Genomic DNA, 20,883 nt, shown 5'->3' with positions numbered 1-20,883 from the left:
TCTCAGGCAAGGTGCAAGCAGAGAATTCTCAGAGAATGAGCATTGTCAGCCAGTATATTTCCAAAAGCTGATTTGAGTAGTTTGTTTAGAGCTCTGCAGTATTGTCACTCAACCCAATGAAGAGAGATAGGTATAAGGGGAGCAGGCTAGCAGGCAAAGCTGCCATGAGTAAGTCACATGATATGGAAAGACTTGCATCTTCCCAAATTTAACATATATTCATGAGTATTTGTACATCCTAATCTTGCACCAGACAGTTTAATAATGAATGACTTTTAAGTAATACTGATACAATTTTTTAATTTTTCACATAATAATGGTTGCACCCCACTTTAAAAAAAATTGGCATAATATCTGCCACGATCATGTGGTGAACTACAGTAATCCTCACTAGAATGTTCCCCCCTTAGAATAAATGCTCTTTGAGGATAGGACTGTCTGTCTTGCTCGTATGTGTATTTCTAGTTCTTAGAACAGTGTCTGACAAATAGCGAACAGCTTTTATAAAGTATTTTAGCTAGCTAGGTAGCAAATTACCTATGTAACTATGGTAGCTAGCTAGCTCACAACATCCTGGTGAGGCAGATCAAGAAAAATATTTCCATTTTATAGATAAAGTAACCTATGTTAAGTGAGACTAAGTGACTGCTCAAAGTCACACACAGCTCTTAAGTGGCAAAATCAGAATTCTAATGCAAATTTCCTAACTTTAAGCCCAAGGCTCCTTACATTGCACAGGGCTTTCAACTCTTGTGAAACCACACACCAGCACTGTGTTTTGTTCTCATTCCTGCTTGTCTTTCTTGAAAAAATTTAGGCAGCTCCTCTACTCTCTAGTCTGGATCCCCACTCCCTACCTAGAATATTTGCATTTGATAACCTGGTCATCTGCTTTGTACTTTGAACTGACATTCAGAGGTGAAGCTGGCAACCAAGGAATTCTTGTAAGCAAAACACATACATAACTGGGACACTTTACGAATAGTTGAATCCAACTTCCTTCATCTTTCTCACAGGCTTTAGAACTTACTGCCCTATACAGACATCTAATTCTGAAGGGCTAGGAACTGCCATCTCTTCTTCTTTGTTTGTGCCTCTTAAGTGCTGCTAGGTCTCTTGGGGACATCCAGTCTTGATTTTCTCTTCCAATTGAGTTAGGTCCATCAGAGGGACTGACCCCTCCAGCCACTGAGTAAGCCTGATTCATTTTAGCCAATTTAATCTACTCCAGTGGGTTTGCTTTTTCTGCTGAGACTTGGCACCTGAGGTAGCTTGATACTGGAGCAACAGTGTTGAGAATTTAATCGAGATATATGGACTATGAAGGAACATCCAGTATCGGCCCATGTGTACACTGAGAGTGTTGCTGCAGGCGTCAATCATTTCTTGCCTTGCCAACAAGGTAAAATGACCAGATGTCTTATTTTCAGAACTTTGTAATTCTCTTTGAAGAACGGAAAATAATGGGCTCTATCCAGGAAATACATTTCTCTTCTAATAGATGTCACATCCAACTACCACAATCTATGGAACAAAATACATTAGGTGTCCTTTGCAGCTCTTTCCCTTCAGATCAGTTTAAGAACCAAATAATGTGGCTTCTAAGAATGGAAATGGGGGACTGGAGCATCATATATTATGAATAATATAACTAGTACTTTCTTTCTAAAAAATATAGGAACTAGGAATTTAAAAAACAACACCATTTTGAAGATTTTGAAATTGTTTATATTAAAGCTCCTTAAGAGTTGAAGAGGATTAAAAAAAAGATTTAATTTTACAACAGGTGATGTTTAAGATGTGATCTTGATTATTCAAGTCTACAATGCATCGTCACATCTCTGAACTCAGACTGTCTAATGATTTGTGCTTTTTTCAAGGTTGAAAGAAACTAGGGATAGAATAGGGACAGAAGACACATAAGACAAGTTGTAACAAAAGATTGAGGGAAAAAAGCCATTTCTTTTCTGAATGTGCTGAAGCATACATTTTTCCTGCTTTCATGTTTAATTTAATCCTCAAGGTTGAAAATCATGACAAGTTTGTTGGATGTGTATATCAGTTGAATACCAGCATATGTTACTCGTATGGATTGGCTGAACCAAAGGGGCTAATGATAATATTTCATATAAAGTCACTTTCTCTCCTCTCACACAGTCACCACTCAGCTGCCAAAGTCATTTTCTAAAGCATATAGGTCTGACCACATCACTCTTCCCCTCTCAATAATCTTGAATGGCTATTACCTCCAGATTGAAATGTAATATCAGTCAATCAACAAGTGATGCTTTATTATCTGTCAGGCACTGGGCTAAGTTTAGGGATACAAAGAAAATAATTTTTTGTCCTAAAGGAGTTCATATTGTAAAGGGAGGGAGGGAACAATTAAAAAATAATGATGTACATACAAAATATATAGAGTAGATATAAGTTTAGAAGATTATCTTGGAGGGAAATCACCAAGAATAGGAAACAGAAGATGGGGAAGTCATAAAAGACCACTTGTAGAAGGTAAGATTTGAGACCAGTCTTGAAGGAAGCCAAGAGACAGAGATGTATAGTGAGAGCATTCTAAGCAAAGGAGAGAGCTAGTAAAAAAAAAATGCACAGAGGAAAAGATGGGATATTGTGTGAAAGGAACAACAAGAAAGCCCATGCTACTGAATTATAGGGGTGGGGAGTATGGTATGCATTTTATATTTGATTCTGGAGATAATAAGGAACAACTAGAGCTCATTGAGTAAGAGAGTGATATAGTTAGGCATGCACTTTACCAAGATCAGTTTGGCAGGTGGTTTGAAAATGGACTGGGATAGAGAAAGACCTGAGGCAGTAAGACCAACCAGAAGGATATTGTAGCCCAAACATGAGGAGATGAGGACCTGCACCAGGGTGGCAGTTGTGTGAGTTGGGAGAAGGTGATGTAGAAGAAAAATGTAAAGGCCGAAAGGACAAGATATGACCACAGGTTGGATATATGGGGTGAGCGTGAGTGAGGAGTCAAAGATATCCTGAACTTGTGAGTCTGGGTAATTAGGAAGATGATGATGACCTCACAGGTAATAGGGAAATTTACAGGAAGGGAGTGTTTGGGGGGAATGGGCAGAGATAAGTTATGTTTTGGACATTGTGAGTCTGGGATATCTATGTGACATTCATTTTAAGAAGGCCAAGAGATCCGGGCTCAGACACTTAGCACCCACACAGAAACACCTGGCCATGTAATCTTCAGAAAGTTACTTATCCCCAATTGCTTAGGGGCGGCCAGGTGGCTCAGAGAGTAAGAGCACCGGCACCAGAGTTGGTGATCAAATCCGTACTCTGATACTTAGCACCACACCCAGAAATAACTGGCCATGTAACCTTGAGCAAGTTATTTAACCCCGATTGCTTGGAAAAAAAAAAAAAAAGAAGGCCAAGAGGCAGTTGAAGTAAGCCTGGAGGTTCAGGACAGAAATTATCTTCTATCTACTCTGTATATATCTTTTATGTGCCTAGCTAGCTATCCATATGTAGTCTCTCCCATTAGAATATAAGTTCTTGGGGGGAGGGGAAACAGTTTTGCTTTTTAAAATTTATTTGGTTCCCCAAATAGTAAGTGCTTAATAAATGTTTACTATCTGTTTACTGACTTGTGTAGTCAGTTTTGGGCTTGATTTAAGAGCTTCTCAATAATCAGAGTTACCCCAAAGGTGAATGGTTTTAGTCATGAGTTTGTGGGTTCTCCTCACTGTATGTTTTCAAGCAAAAGTTTGCTGATCCTTTGCTCAACATGATGAAGAGGGGATCACTGTTCAGATACATTTTAGACTAAGTGATGTCTGGGGTCCTTTAAACTCTGAGTTCTATGTGATTCTTGGTGACTGCTTATCTGATTCATAGCCCTAAAGCATTACCAGAAGAATGTTGCTTTTAAAGATACAGGCTATCGTGGCAGACAATAGCTCGTGATCATTGAAACTGCTGTGGAATTTCCCAATGTGATCCAACCTAATCTCTTCTGATTTGTGTCTAAATGTGATCGAAGCCAGTCTCTTCCTGCTAACATCATTTTTGGCCTAACTCATTACTATCCACAGCACCTATCTGACATATTTATGCTGATGGATGCCAATTGTAGTTCGATCTAGCAGTTCATACTCTTAGAAATGGGCACTTAAAGTTTACTTTATTTTTCAGGGTAGATAGAAAAAAATATGAGTATCTCTTATCTGTGGGTGACCTGTATCTGCTTCGTGTGTGTGTGTGTGTGTGTGTGTGTGTGTCTGTATGTGTGTGTTTTAAATAAACTGGTCCAAGTAAGGCAAAATTATACTGTCTGGGAGGAAAGAATTTGCAATTGAAGGACCTTTTGAAACCTCAAAACACCATCTAGAGGAGGCCTGGAATCTAATGTGTCAATAGGTTACAAAATCATCAAACATCTCTAAACCAACCATCAGGTACGCTCCTGGCACATGTGGTGGGTTGGGGGGAGAGGCATTTTTTGGTTTGATTTCAACATTTCAACATGTTACAGGGCATGAAAACCAAGAGCCTGTTACTTTCTCCTACAAACTAGAATATGGGCTTTCCTCTGAGCCTATAATGCTTTTGTCTCTCTTATTGTCAACCAACTTTACAGCTATTGTCTCACCCAGACCTCTTATACTTTACCCCTAGTTAGCAAGTTAGAGATACCTGCAGTCAGAGACAGCAGATAATCCTGAAAACTAGTGCATTACCCTCACCCAAAGGGGAATGTGCTTCAAAAACACTTCCATATCTCCACTTCCATTTCCATGTGTCCTTGAAAGGGGCCAGTAATATCTAAAATAATAATTGCTATTATTAATTGCAAATAATTGTTATTTGCATAGAATTTTAAGGTTTGCAAAGCCTTTATGAACATCATTTCTTTTAACCTCACAACACTCCTGGAAGATTAAGTGCTATTATTGTCTCCATTTCACAGATGAAGCAACTGAGATAGAGTTTAAGTGACTTGCCCAGAGTCACACAGCTAAGTGTCTGAGGCTAGTAGTTCTTTCTGATTTCAGATCCACCAGTCTATCCATTGCACCATTGAGCTGCCTCTATAGAAGAGAGATGCTGCACACTGTCATGGCTTCAGATCATACCAGATCCTGTTTGAAACATTTACCTGGGACTTCAGGTGACACCAGTTCAGGAATAAAGTCTATTTCTATGTAAAATTATGTAAAGTATTGATTCAAGAATTGATTCAAGAAACCCTGGAGTAACTCATATGAAACCAGGGCCAAAAGTAGTGGTTAACACACTGAAAATGTTGGCACACTTTATCTTTTACAGATGTCCACTCAATAGTTTGAACACAGCTCCCCATTTATAGGGAATAATAAGATTATAGGCCAATATCTTAAAGGGAGCAAGTCCAATCCCACCATTTTACAGATGAGTAAACTGAGATTAATTATCTCACCTAAGGTCACACAAGTAAATGACTCCAGAGCCCATGTTTTTTATACACTGGTTCTTTATCCCATGTAATTCTTGTTCACATCTTTAATTGAATCTTTCACAAGCTATCCATTTCATATAATAGACCTCTCTCTGAAATTTTTAGTATTATGTGGGTAATCAAATTGGCAAAGGTGATAGAAGTCAGAAAGTGTCAATATTGGGGGGGGAGGGGCTGTGAGAAGACAGGCACATTAACACACTGCTGGTAGAGCCGTGAATTAGAACAACCATTCAAAAGGCATTTGAAAATGTGATAAAAAAGTGATTAAACTATCCCTGTGTTTTGACCCAACAATACCACTATTAGGCATTTGACCCCAAAAGGTCATATAGATAAAGAAAGGAACCATAGAGTAGAACATTTTTACTTTTAGACCTTTTTTGGTAGCAAAAATCTAGACACAAAGTGGTACCTATCTATTGAGGAATACCTAAGCAAATTATGGTATATAAATTTAAATAATACAATTTCATGACAAAAAAAGCGATTAAAATGAGGAATTAAAAAAAACTTAAGAATTGTTTAAGCTGATTCAAAGTGAAGTAAATGGAACCAAAAATATAATAGATACAATAACAATATAATGTGGGGGGATACTAACAGATAGAATTCAGATAAATGTAGGCTCCCATTTGACAAGAAGACAGATGATGAGATTATACCTTCTTCTTCATAAAGAGAGAATGGATTATAGATAGGGATTGGGGCATATGTTAGTTGGCATATCATCTTGTTTTGCTTAACTGTACTTTTTTGTTGTAAGAAATGATTTTGTGACAGAAAGGCAATTATTGGGAAATGACAAATATATTAAAAAGCATAAGAAACCATTTAATTAATTCATGTTGTTTGAATACTAGCATAGTGCTTAGACTGACCATCTGTTACCCTTTATTCTCAATACATGACTGGCCCTCTTCCTTTACCAATCATATACTTCTTGGATGATATATTTTAAACCAATTCCTGAGTACAAGTCCTTGTTAGTAATATGTTGCCACCAATTTTCACCTGACATGTCTCTATTGCAAGGTCACATGTAATTTGTTTCTACAGAGATTGTAGTGTTTGAACAAGCCAATTTGGGGTTGTTATCATTGCAGGTCACATCTTCTCAATCTTTATTTGTTCTCCTGGGGTGACCTTTCCCTGAAATAACCCTTACTGTGTCTTACTGAACATAGGCAGCTCATTCTAAAATGACTCCCCCAAAGTGTAGCAAGTTGTTTCCTGTCTATTAAAATAGTCAATATAATTTTTTGTGGTGCTGCTCAGCGCTCACCATATGCAGTGCCTTCCATCACTTTTCTTGAAAAAGATATTCATGATACATGTATATAAAGATATATACATATGAAATAGCCAACTTGATCCACATTATGTATTTTTTTCCCTATTCTCCTATTGCATTGCAGACACCAAGCATTAAGATGTATGTTGACTCTGTTTGGAAGACCTTATTGAGCTCCTCTAGGCAGCTGAGAGGTAGTGTGTATGGGGTTTCGTTCAGGCAGGCAGTCAAGATGACTGATTTTTCTTGAGTTCAAATCTGACTTCAGACCCTTGCTAGCTGTGTGACTTTGGGCAAGTCACTTAATCCTGATTCCTCAGTTTCCTCATCTGTAAAATGAGCAAATCATTGCAGTTTTTTGTCAAGAACACCCCAAATGGGGTCATAAAGAGTGAGATATGACTGGAAAATGACCAACCAACAATGAATTGATTTCCTTATAAAATTTATTTACCTCTTCAACAGATGTATGCAGATATTCTTTAATTATGATGCTTATTAAATATCTGTCTTGTCCATAAGACGTTATTCCAAATGGTACATAAAAAACTTACCTTATAAATGCCACGCCAATACTCTCCTCAGTGACTATTGATCAGAAAGAAAAATTTGTTGACGAAATAATTTTGAAATCTCAGAGTTTCAGGACCACTTTAAATACTTCATTAATATGTTCTAGAGTTATTCAAAGCTAGTATTGTCCCTATCAAACCAAGACCAATGACTGATGAAACATGTTCAAAGAAGTTCAGAGCCAACCAAGAACAACAAAGACTTAGGGAAGGAATAAAAGCATGTCTGTGCTTTCATTGTCATTCCAACCTATTAAAAAGGGATGATGCAGCTACACTGAATGTATTATGCCAATATGATATTTTGTTCTTTCAAATCAGTCTCTTAATTCGAGACATTTAATAAATATGATTGTGAACATTTCAAAATATCGACAAAAGAAAAAGAAACATCACCCTTTTCCTATAAACAAGAGACTAGGGTTATCTTCTCTGTCTGTACTTTGTCCTATTCCATTCTAACCAAATCTCCTGTAACTTGACTTCTCCTGCCTAACTACTGATGCTCACCTCTATATTTATTGTGGTTATATTTGTCTTTCTGTAGTCTGTAATCCAAGAGGCAGACCTCTGCCCACTTACAACAAGATGGTCTTAGCTAAAATAGTGACCTTAATGAAAATACAAACTTCTGTCCATCTCTCATAACCAGTGATGGCCCTGTGGTCCAGACAGCAAGTTATCTTACTTCATTGAATCTTGGCTATATCAACCCCAAAATGGGTAAAGTGTAGCAATGCTTGTATTCCCTACCTTTGAGGGATGTGGTAAGGAAAATACTTTGTAAATCTTGAAGTTCCTTATAAATATCCCTGTTGGTGATTGATATTAATATTATACAGCTCAATATGGGGTACAGAGATGTGTGTATGGAGTGGTACCAACTGTGTTCAGGTACCTGAGCAGGAACCAACTTTAACAGTGCCAGTCCATAAGCAACCCAGTCCATAAACCTTGTCTGGGGGAAGTCAGACCAGGGAGATAGATAGAATAACTATCTACATTCACATAGACATGTGAAGAAAGTCTATCAGCATTTCAGTGGAAGTATGGCAAAGGTCAAATTCACTAGGGAGAAGAAAAAGAAAATGGATTAATGAATTCTTAGAGGAAATTGATCCATTTTTAAAACTTGAACTATTTAATTTAGATAAAGCAATCATATTGGCTTATGTGAACGTATAACCTACTAAAAGGAAATTATGCATTAATTGCATTTGGCTTAACTGAAACACATTCCCTCTTACTTCAGGGATATTAAATTTGAATGAATTAAAGGAATATTTTTACTTTGACAAAATCAACAAGGTTATAAAATGCTAGGAAGTGGTCTATTAATAAGAAAACTCTCCCAACTGTTATCATGTCAATAGTCTTGAAAAGAGATTTGCATAGTTATAACAAGTCTGCTCTGACCCTGATTCCAGAGCCAGCCCTCTACAAATGCACCTCAGGGTTTTAGGGTACCCTGAGGAGTCAGGGTGTCTCTTCTCTAGTGCCATAAGCTAGAATGTAACAATGGTGTATATGCTTTGAAGTTACAGAAATCACAGAGGTACAAATTTTTCCCTCCAACATCTCAGAGGTAAACTCTCTCTTAAACTACCTCAGTCTCTAGAAAGAATAGGCTAAAACTTAGCTCAGTTTCTACAAAGCATCAGTCTCACCAAGTTCATGTTCAAAGGCAGCATGACTCACTGCTAGAAGAGTCCTTTTCTCAAATACTGTGAGATTCAGTCTCTATTTTGGAAGAAAATCTTGGTCTCCATAATGTTGGTCTGCAAGGTACTTTCTTGACCTTTTGAAACTCACAAAATTGAAGGATTCACCTAGAAGGTTACTGAAGTTCATTTCAAAAGACCATGTTGCCTCAGATAAGTGAAGTCCCCATTATCTCTCACAGCACTGTGAGTAATGGAATCCAAAAGATCTACCAAAAACCAGGTGAAGAGAATAAAGCAAGAGAAATGGTATAAGCTGACTAAGGTATTTTGAATGTCTTAGGCAATTAAAGAGCCTTACCTTAACCCATGTGGCTAGCAGACCAAAACCAGTTATGGAATATCCACAAGTGCTCCAATATTTCTACAAGTGCTTCCATTATACTTTGCAAACACTTTTCTAGAAGCAGGATCGTCCCATAAAAAGATGCCACCCAAAATGCTCCTAGGCATGTTCTAATTCCCTGTTACATCATAATAACATATTAATGCAAAACTTTAAGGTTTGCAAAGTACTTTCATTGAAAAAATAACTGTGAGGTAAATAAGGCATTGACCTCTTTCTACTTAAAAGGAAACTGAGGCTCAATGAAAGTAAGTGACTCACCCAAGATTTCATAGCTAGCCATGATCAAGGCTGGGATTCAAGTCCAGGCATTTTGGAGGCCAAGTTCAGTTTGGATTTATTAATAATCCTGTCTATTACAGTTATATGTCATTTATTCAAATTTCCTTCTTCTTCTATAAGTCAATTCCAAAAACATCTTTTATAATCAGTAGTCAATATCTTCCTCAAGCATATATGAAAAACAATTAGGGACTTCTATCTATGTTCAAATTCCTAAATAGAGATTGTACACTGGTTTCAGGCTACCTATCTCAATCTCAAAATACAGAATGAACAAAATAATACCTTAATAAGTATTCTCAGGGAATGGGGAATATGCTTTTTTATCAGCTGGAGGTTGATCCCAAATCTTTTTCAGGAGGTTGACTAGGCCTTCCTACATCAACCAGGCTGGAAGAACATTCTAGGAATGGAGGACAGTCAGGGAAAATGTCCTTAGGTGAGAAATGTAGAGACTTGTTTGTAGAACAGTTAGAAGACCAGTGTCACTGGATCTGAAGAATATATGGCAGGAAGTAAGATGTAAGAAGACTGGAAAGTCAGGAGAGGATTAGGTTATGAAGGACTTTCAATGCCAAACAGAACATTTCACATTTGATTTGGAGGCAATAGTATTGAAATTTATGCTGACTCAATTCTAGTGACCCCATGGTTTCTAGTCTTGTCTTCCTGCTACATGTTAGGTATTAATCAGTCTGTTGGGAGAGACATCTACCACTCTGCAGCAGGTATTTTGATTCCATCCCTTGTCTTTTGTATTACCTGCTGGTCAGCAGGTAGCAGCCCACACCCCTTGCCTCTAATCTCATTTCTCCATGATACAGAAATGGGGTAGGAGCTGAGATGAGATGCTCCATCCCTTTTTGTAAGTATGTCCTATCACGATTGTCTTCTCTTATTACAAAATTCATCTTTAAGACCAGGGAGTAGTTTAAATTAGGGACCTTGACCACATTCAATGGTTTTATTTTTTTTTATTTTACCTTTGATGATGTAATAAACTCCTTTTAATTTTACTTTTTCTTTACCTGAGTTTGCTTCATTTTTGAGAACTAAGCCCCACCCCCCCAAGATTTTCTCTTAGCAATTTGAAGTTGCTAGAGTTTATTGAGTTTGAGGGGGGAGTGGGGAAGATGATCAGACCTGCTCTTTAAGAAAATAACTTTAGTGGCTGAATAGAGGATGGATTGGAGTGGGAAGAGACTTGAGGCTGGCAAACCCACCAGCAGGTTATTGTAGTAATCAAGGTCTTGAGGTGATGAATGCCTGCACCAGAGTGTCAGAGAAGTAAAGGGGGTATACTCAAGACATGTCGAAAAGAAAGCTTTGACAACATTTTGGATATGAGGGGGGGGTGAGAGCAGTTGACGACTCAGAGATAGTGAGGAATTGAGAAATTCAGAGTGACTTTTTGGTTATGAGGATGAGGGATTGGGAGGATACTGTTGCTTTCTATAGTAATAGGAAAAGTAGGCTGGGAGGGTATAGAAATAACAATAATGAGTTCAGTTTGGGGCATATTGAATTTAAAATATCAACTGGACACCTGAAAGGCAGAGATGTGAGATTGGAGCTCAGCAGAGAGATTAGGGCAGGAGAGATAGATTTAAGAATCATCAGCATAAAGATGGTAATTAAATATATAGGAGCTTATAAGAACATTATATGAAGTTGTATAGAGAAAAAGGAGAAGAGAAGAAGCCCCAGGACAGAACCCTGTGGGACACCTAACAATTAAAGTCATGACCTTGAAGAGGTTTCATCAAAGGAAACTAAAGAGAATGAGTCAGATAAGTACAAAGAGAACCATGGGGAGAGAGTGTTGGCCTAAAACCCAGATAGAAGATTGTATCAAGGAGGAAAGAGTGGTCAATGGTGTAGAAGGCAGCAGAGAAGTCAAGGAGAATGAAGACTGAGGGAGGATTGAATTTGGCAACTAAGAGATCATAGTAACTTTGGAGAAAGAAGTTTCTAATAAGATCAGAAGCCAGATTGTCAGGAGTTGAGAAGAGAGTGATAGGAGAGAGAGTGGAGGTAAGTATCATAGATAGTCTATTTGAAGAATTTAGTTGCAAAGGTTCAAAGACCACTGAAAGCTACTGATGGCTCACATCCACCAATATTGAAGTCATTTAGGGCAGATAGATCCTCCCTGTTATAGACTGAGTTTCTCCATACTTTTCTGTTACAAAGCACTTGAATGGGTATTCTCTCCTTTGATCTTCACAGAAGTCCTTTGAATTAAAGAATATAAGTGCTACCATACTTATTGTATGAGAAAACTGAGTATCAAAGATTAAGTGGCTCAGAGTGAGGCTGGAGTTTGAACCTAGCTCTCCTATCACCACATTCACTTACCTTTTTCCATTCCCCCACTTTCTTCCATTGGCTAGTCAGCTGTCTAACTTCCCCTGGCAAAACTTGATTGTTGAAACTTTTCCAACCTGACTTAATAAGATATTCTTAACATTTTTTTCTGAAAGAGTCCATAAAACAATCTCAAAAGATAACATTGGGGGACAGGGACTTCTTTTGAACAGCTATTGAAATTGTTTTCATTATAAGCCTCTATTTCCTTATTGGAAGATTCCCCAAAAGTCTGTTTAGCTGAATGTTCTTGGTTGGTTGGTATGGATTAAGTTGTACTGTCTACTTTATGGTCCATTCATTGATCTATGACTCTCCATTTCATGAGATCTACTAAAGTGGTTTTACTAGAAAAGATGAACTTCTGTGTTAAGAATTGTTAATTTTCTCCCTCTAATTATTATACAGACACTATTGTAATTTAGTCACAGAAGGTTTAAATTGTCAGGGAATTCAGAGAAAAGAAATGGAGGTACAGAGAGATTAAGTTAGTGAATTGACCAAGCTTCCACTATTGAGATTAGAATTCAGGCTTCCTTATTCTCAGTTCAACTATAATATACTCATTATTAACAAAACCACTGGGGAAAATGTTTCTCAAATTATTTTCATGATTCACAATGAAATCAAATTTGCTTTGAAACAGCTTCCTTAACCAAATACTAAATAATAAAAATGATAAGCATAGGCCCAAAGAGATGAAACAATGTACTTCCTATTTTTCAAGAGATGGAGGACCATGGGTAAGGAATACTGAATACTACCAGATTCTGTTGATGTGTTGATTAATTTCCCTAAACTACTCTTCTCCCCTCTTATAAAAAACAAAAAACCTCTTTATTGTAAGGGGTGGCTCACTATATAGGAGACAAAGAGGGACATGTTTAGAAGGTGAGGTGAAGTAAAAGCAAAAACTGTCAAAAAAATTGTAATATTTTGCTAAAAAAATTTTACCAAATATTGACTCCAAATTTGCAAACTGATACAATGAAAAGTATATCAGATTTGGATTCAGAAGAATGGAGTTTAAATCCCACCTTTGTCACTTCTTACCTGTATAACACTTATGCCCTAGTGCCTACTCAGGAGTCTTCCCTACTATTTATACCCATGCATATATGCAACCTAATTGATTGAGAATGCTGTACATGACATTGAGACTTCAGGGTCATATGTAGAGAGGAGAAGTTCTAGGATAAAATGTTAAGATGATCAAATTCAGTCCCTAGAGCCACCTACATGTATGGGACTCAGTCTCATCATGTTCCTTGACATCTGTGCCTTGAAATTACTGGAGATTACTGAGAATGGACTTCCCCTGGATGAAATAATTCTCTGTCTCCTGCTTTAAACTCATTTCACTCTCAGTTGAAGGAGTCATTTACTCTTTTGACACTATTATACAGACACTATTACAACAACTATTACAAGAGTCCTTGGAATCTCATAGGGTGGAGCCATTATGGCAGAGTAAAGAAGCACTTAGCCCAGCTCTCCCAACATTCCACTCCAAACAACCTTAAAATAATTGTTCAAATCAAAATCTGGAGTTGCAGTCACTCAGAGGTCAGAGAGAGACATTATTCCAGCTCAAGATAATTTAGGAGGTCAGAAAGAGAAATCTGTGACAAGGGGGTAGAGACTAACCCATATCCCACATGGATGAAACACAAGTGGGGAGACTAAGTGGTGGCATCAGAAGCAGAAGCAGCTTTGGGAGCTCTCAAGTCAGAGATGGACCTGACAACTTGTCAGAGCAAAATCACGAGATACTGCTGTATTAGCACTGGATGCAGGTCAAGATTCCATTTGGTAACTTTATTGCTTATACCCCCCTAGTCATAAATCAAGGGTGAAGAGGAGTATTTTTTTCAAGAGGGAGTGGAAACCCTCAGGGGTATTATTCTTTCCAGTACAAGAAATCAGGAACTCTGAGGAATAGTATCATTTCCTTCTGTTTAAATTATTAATAATTTATTTTCTATTTTAATTTAAACATTTTATCTCTCAATATGATCTTTGGTAAATCCTTAAGTGTTTTTCTTTTTTTTTTTCTTCTAGCATTTATTTATTTTTAGTTTTCAACATTCATTTCCTCAAGGTTTTGAGTTCGAAATTTTCTCCCCATCTCTCTCCTACCCACACCCCAAGATGGCAAGCATTCTGATTACTCCTTTCCCCAGGCTGCCCTCTCTTATATCCCACCATCCCCCTTTACCCACTTTCCCCTTACTTTTTTATAGGGCCAGATGGATTTCTATACCCCATTGACTGTATATCTTATTTCCTGATTGCATGTAAAAATAATTTTTTAGCATTTGTTTTTAAAACTTTGAGTTCCAGATTCTTTCCCTTCCTTCCTCCCTACCCAACTGCACAGGGAAGACAAGCAATTCAATATAGATTATGCACATGTAGTTATGCAAAACAATTCCATAGTAGTTATATTGTGAAAGACTAACTATATTTCCCATCCTATCCCATCCCCCATTTATTCTACCATCTCCTTTGACCCTGTACCTTTTTGAAAGTGTTTGCTCCTGACTATCTGTGCCCCAATTTGCCCTCACTTCTATTATCCACCCTATTTTATCCCATTCCCCCCTACTTTCCTATAGGTAAGATACACAATTGAGTGTGTATGTTATTCCCTTTTTAAGCCAAGTCCAATGAGAGTAAGGTTGACATTCCCTTTCACCTCCCTGTTCTTCCCTTCCATTGTAACAGCTTTCTCTTGCCTCTTTTATGTGAAATAATTTATCCTATTCTGTCTCTCCCTTTCTCTTTCTCCCAATATATTCCTCTCTCACCTCTTAATTTTATTTTTAAGATATCATCTCTTCATTTTCAACTCACCCTGTGCCCTCTGTGTATGTATACATATGCATACATGTACACATATATACATATGTATATATATATATACATATATATACACATAAGTGTGAGTGTATATGTGTGTGTATATATATTACCTTCAAGTATCCTAAGACTGAGAAAAGTCTCATAAGTTCAAATGTTATCTTTCTATATAGGAATGTTAATAGTTCAGCTTTAATAAGTTCCTTGTACTTTCTCTTTCCTGTTTACCTTTCCATGTTTCTCTTGCTTCTTGAATTTGAAAGTCAAATTTTCTGTTCAGCTCTGGTCTTTTTGTCAAGAATGCTTGAAAATCCGGTTTCATTGAATATCCATATTTACCCTTGAAGTATTATACTCAGTCTTGCTGAGTAGGTATTTCTTGGTTTTAATCCTAGCTCCTCAAACCTCTGAAATATCATATTCTAAGCCCTTTGATCCCTTAATGTAGAAGCTGCTAAATCTTGTGTTATCCTGATTGTGTTTCCACAATACTCAAATTTTTTCTTCCTGACTACTTGTAATATTTTCTCCTTGAGGAACTCTGGAATTTGGCTACAATATGCCTAGGAGTGTTTTTTTTTTTTGGGGGGGGAATCATTTTCAAGAGGTGATCAGTGATTTATTTTGATTTCTATTTTACCCTCTAGTTCTAGAATATCAGGGTAGTTTTCTCAATAATTTCTTGAAACATTATATGTCTAGACTCTTTTTTTATCATGATTTTCAGATAGTCCAAGTCATATTTTTTCATGGAGGTTTTTGATGCAGGGATTTTGGCTTTATTGTCTTCTTCTGGTTCTATGTTTTGATCTTCTTTGTCACCAAATAATGATTGTATACTCTGATTTCTCTTCCTCTGTTTGCTCATTTTCCCAGCCAATTATTTGACTTCTGAACTCTTTGCCAAGACAGAATTCTGCTTCCAGAGTGGAGAGTGCTATGTCCCAAATTTCTGGGGTTTTGCACAGTTGTTGTTAGCACTTCTTCTAGGCATGTGCCTCATAACTCTGAGAATGACTGCCTCTCCACAGCCACCACAAGCTCTACCATTCCAGCCTTCCTCATCCCAGGACCACCAACCCCAGCCTGTGACCCAGATCAAAGAAAAGCAAAGCAAGAAAATCCTGCCTCAGTGCCAGCAAAGAGATTCCTGCTATTGTCCTCTGATCAGTCACTTGGTCTCCCCACCATCTGTGGGCCTGAAGCTAAGGAAGCAGCCACTGCTTCAATGGCTGCAGTCATTGCTACCTCTGCTGCCCTGGGGGTAGGGGCCAAACCACACTATTCTCTCACTCAGGTCCAACTGAGTTTCCCCACTGACTTTTACTTTCTCTTTGGTGTTTATGGGTTGAGAAGTTTTGAAACTGCCACAGTTGCCAATGCTTCAGTTCCCTAAGGTCTGCTCTGGCCGGTCTCTGCCTCTGGTATGTGCCAGTACAGCCCTTGCAGGGCTGTGCTCTGATCCCAACCTGGTGTGATAGACTCTTCCTATCATCCCATCAAGCTGCTTCAGTGGGAGATTTGTTTCACTGTGTCATTTTGTGGTTCTAAAATTTATTTAGAGTCATTCTTTACAGTTGTTGGAGGTAATTGGGGGACAAACTCAAGTAAGTTCCTACTTTTGCTCTGCCATCTTGACTGCACCCCTAATAGTATCATTTGTAGTCCCAAGGGAGGAAGGTCTCTAAAGAGCAGTGTCTATTGCAACCCCAAGGGATCAAGGGCCCTTCCTGGGTAAGGACCAGAGTGAAGACCAAGAGAGCAGTGACTATACCTTTTCCCAAATCACAACACTTGGGAAGCACCAAAAACTTCCACACCCCCAGAACTACCTCTGAAAATTTAGTACAAAGAAGCCTTAAGCTTGAGACAAAGCCCCTCTCCCACCTTTCTGGGAATACAATACAAAATTAACATCAAGTTTCAAATCAAGATATAGGGTGGGAAAATTTTTTTTAAAAAAGAATCTTACTATAAAAATTCACTATAATGACAGGGAAGATCAAGACACAAACTAAGAAAAAGATGACAAAGTCAAAACATCTACAAGCAAAGCCTCAAAGAAAAAATAAGAATTGGACACAAACCCAAGAAGAATTCCTGGAAGAGTTTTAAAGAATTATTTTCAAAATCAAATATGAGTGGTAGAGGAAAAATGTATAAAGAAACGAAAGCAAAGAAAGAAAAATTTAAAAATACAATTAGCAGCATGGTAAAAGAGACAGAAAATATTGAAGAAAAATAACACCTTAAACAACAGAATTGGCCAAACGGAAAAAGAGTTACAAAAATCCATTGATGTGAATAACTACTTTTTTTTTTTTAAAGCAATCGGGGTTAAGTAACTTGCTCAAGGTTACACGGCCAGTTATTTCTGGGTGTGGTGCTGAGTATCTGAGCCCAGATTTGATCCAGGTCATCCCGACACTGGAGCCGGTGCTCTTACTCGCTGAGCCACCTGGCCACCCCTAAGCAATTGGGGTTAAGTAACTTGCTCAAGGTTACATGGCCAGGTGTTTCTGGGTAGGTGCTAAGTGTCTGAGCCCGGGATTTGATCAACAGGTCTTCTCAACACTGGAGCCGGTGCTCTTACTCGCTGTGCTACCTGGCTGCCCCGTGAATAACTTCTTAAAAAGCAGAATTGGTCAAAGGGAAAAAGAAGTATAATAGCCCACCAAAGAAAATAATCCCTTAAAAATGATAATTGGGCATCTGGAAAGTAAGGAGTCCAAGAGACATCAAGAAATAGTAAGACAAAGTCAAGAGAATGAAAAAAAATAGGGGAAAAGGTGAAATACTTCACTGAAAAAACAAATTACCTGGAATATATTTGAGGAGTAATAATTTAAGAATTATGGGATTACCTGAAAGACATGATCAATGAAAAAACCTAGATATCATATTTCAATAAATTATCAAGGAAAACTCCTACAATAGCCTAGAACCAGAGAGAAAAATGGAAACAAAAAGAATCCATAAATCAACTCCAGAAAGAGACCACAAAATAAAAACTCTCCTGATTATTATAGTCAAATTCCAAAGTTGCCAGGTCAAAGAGAAAATACTTCAAGTAGCAAGAAAGAAACCATTCAAATACCATGGAGTCACAGTCAGGTACTCATAAGATTTAGCATGTACTACATCAAAGGAATTGTTTCAGGTTGGTTCAAAAAGGGAAATATGTGTGCACACATATGCAAATGTATATATATATATATGTACATACACACATATACATACATATGTGTGTATTGGTAATAGACACCTATCTTGTCCAACAGGGAAGTAGGAGGGAAAGAGGATAAAAAAAGAAGGAAGGTGGTATAAAAAGGAGCACAGATAGTAGAAGGCAGTGAACAGATACAAACAAACTTTAGAAGAGGGAGAATATAAAAAGAAAGAGAAGGATTAACAGGAGAAAATAGGATGGAGGGAAATGCCCAGTTTATCTCACGTCTCTGCTCACACCTGATGCTGACTTCAGGTGGCCCCTGGCACTCACCCATAAAACAGAAGCAAATAGAAGAATGGACTAAAAACAAGAATCTAACAATATTTTGTTTAGTAGAAACACGCTTAAAATAGAGAGGCATACACAGAGCTAAAATAAAGGGCTAGAGAAGAATCTTCGGGTGAAATAAAACAGGGGTAGTAATCATGTTCTCAGACAAAGCAAAAGCAAAAATGGACCTTTTAGAATGTATAAACAAAGAGACTAAATCTTGTTAAAAGGAATCATAGACAATAAAGTAATCTCCATATTAAACTTATATGCACCAAATTATATTGCATCCAAATTCTTAAAGAAAAAATGAAATGTGTTACAGGTGAAAATAGTAAAACTATACTAATAGAGGATTCAATCTCCCTTCTGAGAGTTAGATATATCCAGTCATAAAATCAACAAGAAAGAAGTCAAAGAGATGAACACAGTCTTAGAAACATTAACTATAATAGACCTCTGGAGAAAACTGAGAGGGAATACAAAGAAGCATACTTTTTTTTTCTTACCTATATATGGCACCATCACAAAAACTGACCATGTATTAGGGCAGAAAAACCTCATAACCAAATGCAAATCTTTTTCAGACCACAGTGCAATAAAATTAAATTTGAGAAAGTTATAGGAGCATATATTAAATCTAATTGAAAATTAATTTAATACTAAAAATGAATGGGTCAAAGAATAAATCACAGATACAATCAATAATTTTATTAAACAGAATAATAACAATGAAACAACATACCAAATACTGCAGCCAGAGCAGTACTTAGGTGAAATTTTATAAAAAATATGCACCTCAATAAATGAAAGGGCAAATCAATGAATTGAGCACACAACTAAAAAAATAATTTTTAAATGTCTAATTAAACACTAAAATGAAAATCCTGAAAATCAAAGAAGAGATTAATGAAATTGAATGCAAAAAACATCAAAATAATAAATAAAACTAGGAGCTGGTTTTATGGGGGAGGGAATAGTAAAATACATAAACTATGGGCTAATTTTATTTTTAAAAAGAAAGAATAAAACCATATTACTAATATCAAAAATGGAAAGGATGATTGTACCACCAATGAAAATAAAATTAAAGGAATTACTAAGAGCTGTTTTTTTAATTATATGTCAGTAAAACTAACAATCTAAGTGAAATGGATAAATATTTACAAAAATATAAAATGCCCAAATTAACATAAGGGGAAAAAGGATACTTAAATAACTCTATCTTAGAAAAGGAAATTGAACAAGTCATTAACAATCTTCTTAAGAAAAAATTCCCAAGACCAGATGGTTTCACAAGCGCCTTTTTTTTTTTTTAAAGCAATCAGGGTTAAGTAACTTGCTCAAGATTACATGGCCAGTTATTTCTGGGTGTGGTGCTAAGTATCTGAGCCCAGATCCATGTCATCCCGACACTGGAGCCGGTGGTCTTACTCACTGAGCCACCTGGCCGTCCCTCACAAGTGCCTTCTACCAAACATTTAAGGAATAATTAATCCCCAAGTTATATAACTATTTGCAAAAATAGGTAAAGAAGATGTCCAACAAAATTCCTTTTAAGAAAAAATATGATACTGATTCCTAACCTGAAAGAGCAGAAACAGAAAGATAACAGATCAATTTCCTTAATGAATATTATATTAGAAAGGTTATTACAGCAACAAATCACAAACAGTATACGCTGTGACCAGGTGTGATTTATACCAGGCATGCAGGATTGGTTCAATATTAAGAAAATTATCAGCATAATTAACTAAACAGTAGCAAAAACAATAATATATATATATAATTATATTAATAGATGCAGAAAAAGCCTTTAGCAAAATACAACACCCATTCTCATTAAAAACACTAAAAAGCACAGGAGTCAGTGGAGTCTTTCTTAAAATAGTAAGTAGTATCTATCAAAAACCAAGAGCAATCATTATTTGTAACTGGGATGAATAGGAAGCCTTCTCAATAAAATCAGGAGTGAAGCAAGGATGACCATTATCACTACTATTATTCAATATTGTATACAAAACACAAGCTATGGCAATAAGACAATAAAAAGAAATTGAAGTAATAAGAATAGACAATGAAAAAACAATATTATCACTCTTTATATTTTATTTGATGGTATATTAACTGAACTGTAGAGAATCAACTAAGGGCATCTAGGTGGTATAGTGGATAGAGTGGATAGAGTTTCAGGTCTGGAGTCAGGAAAACTCATCTACCTGAGTTCAAATCTCACCTCAAACACTTAGTAGCTGTGTGACCCTAGAAAAGTCACTTAACCCTGTTTACCTTAGTTTTCTCATCTGTAAAATGAGCTAGAGAAGAAGATGCCAAACCCTTCCAGTATCTTTGTCAAGAAACATCAAATGGAGTCAGAGAGTGTTGGACACGACTAATCAACTAATTGAAGCAATGAACAACTTCAGCAAAGTTGAAGAATACAAAATAAGCTCAC

Source organism: Petaurus breviceps, unplaced genomic scaffold (genome assembly GCF_028583685.1).
Source record: "Petaurus breviceps papuanus isolate PSGF00001 unplaced genomic scaffold, PetGlider_PUasm1.0 98, whole genome shotgun sequence".
Taxonomy (NCBI): Eukaryota; Metazoa; Chordata; class Mammalia; order Diprotodontia; family Petauridae; genus Petaurus; species Petaurus breviceps.
This window is presented reverse-complemented; position numbering follows the sequence as displayed.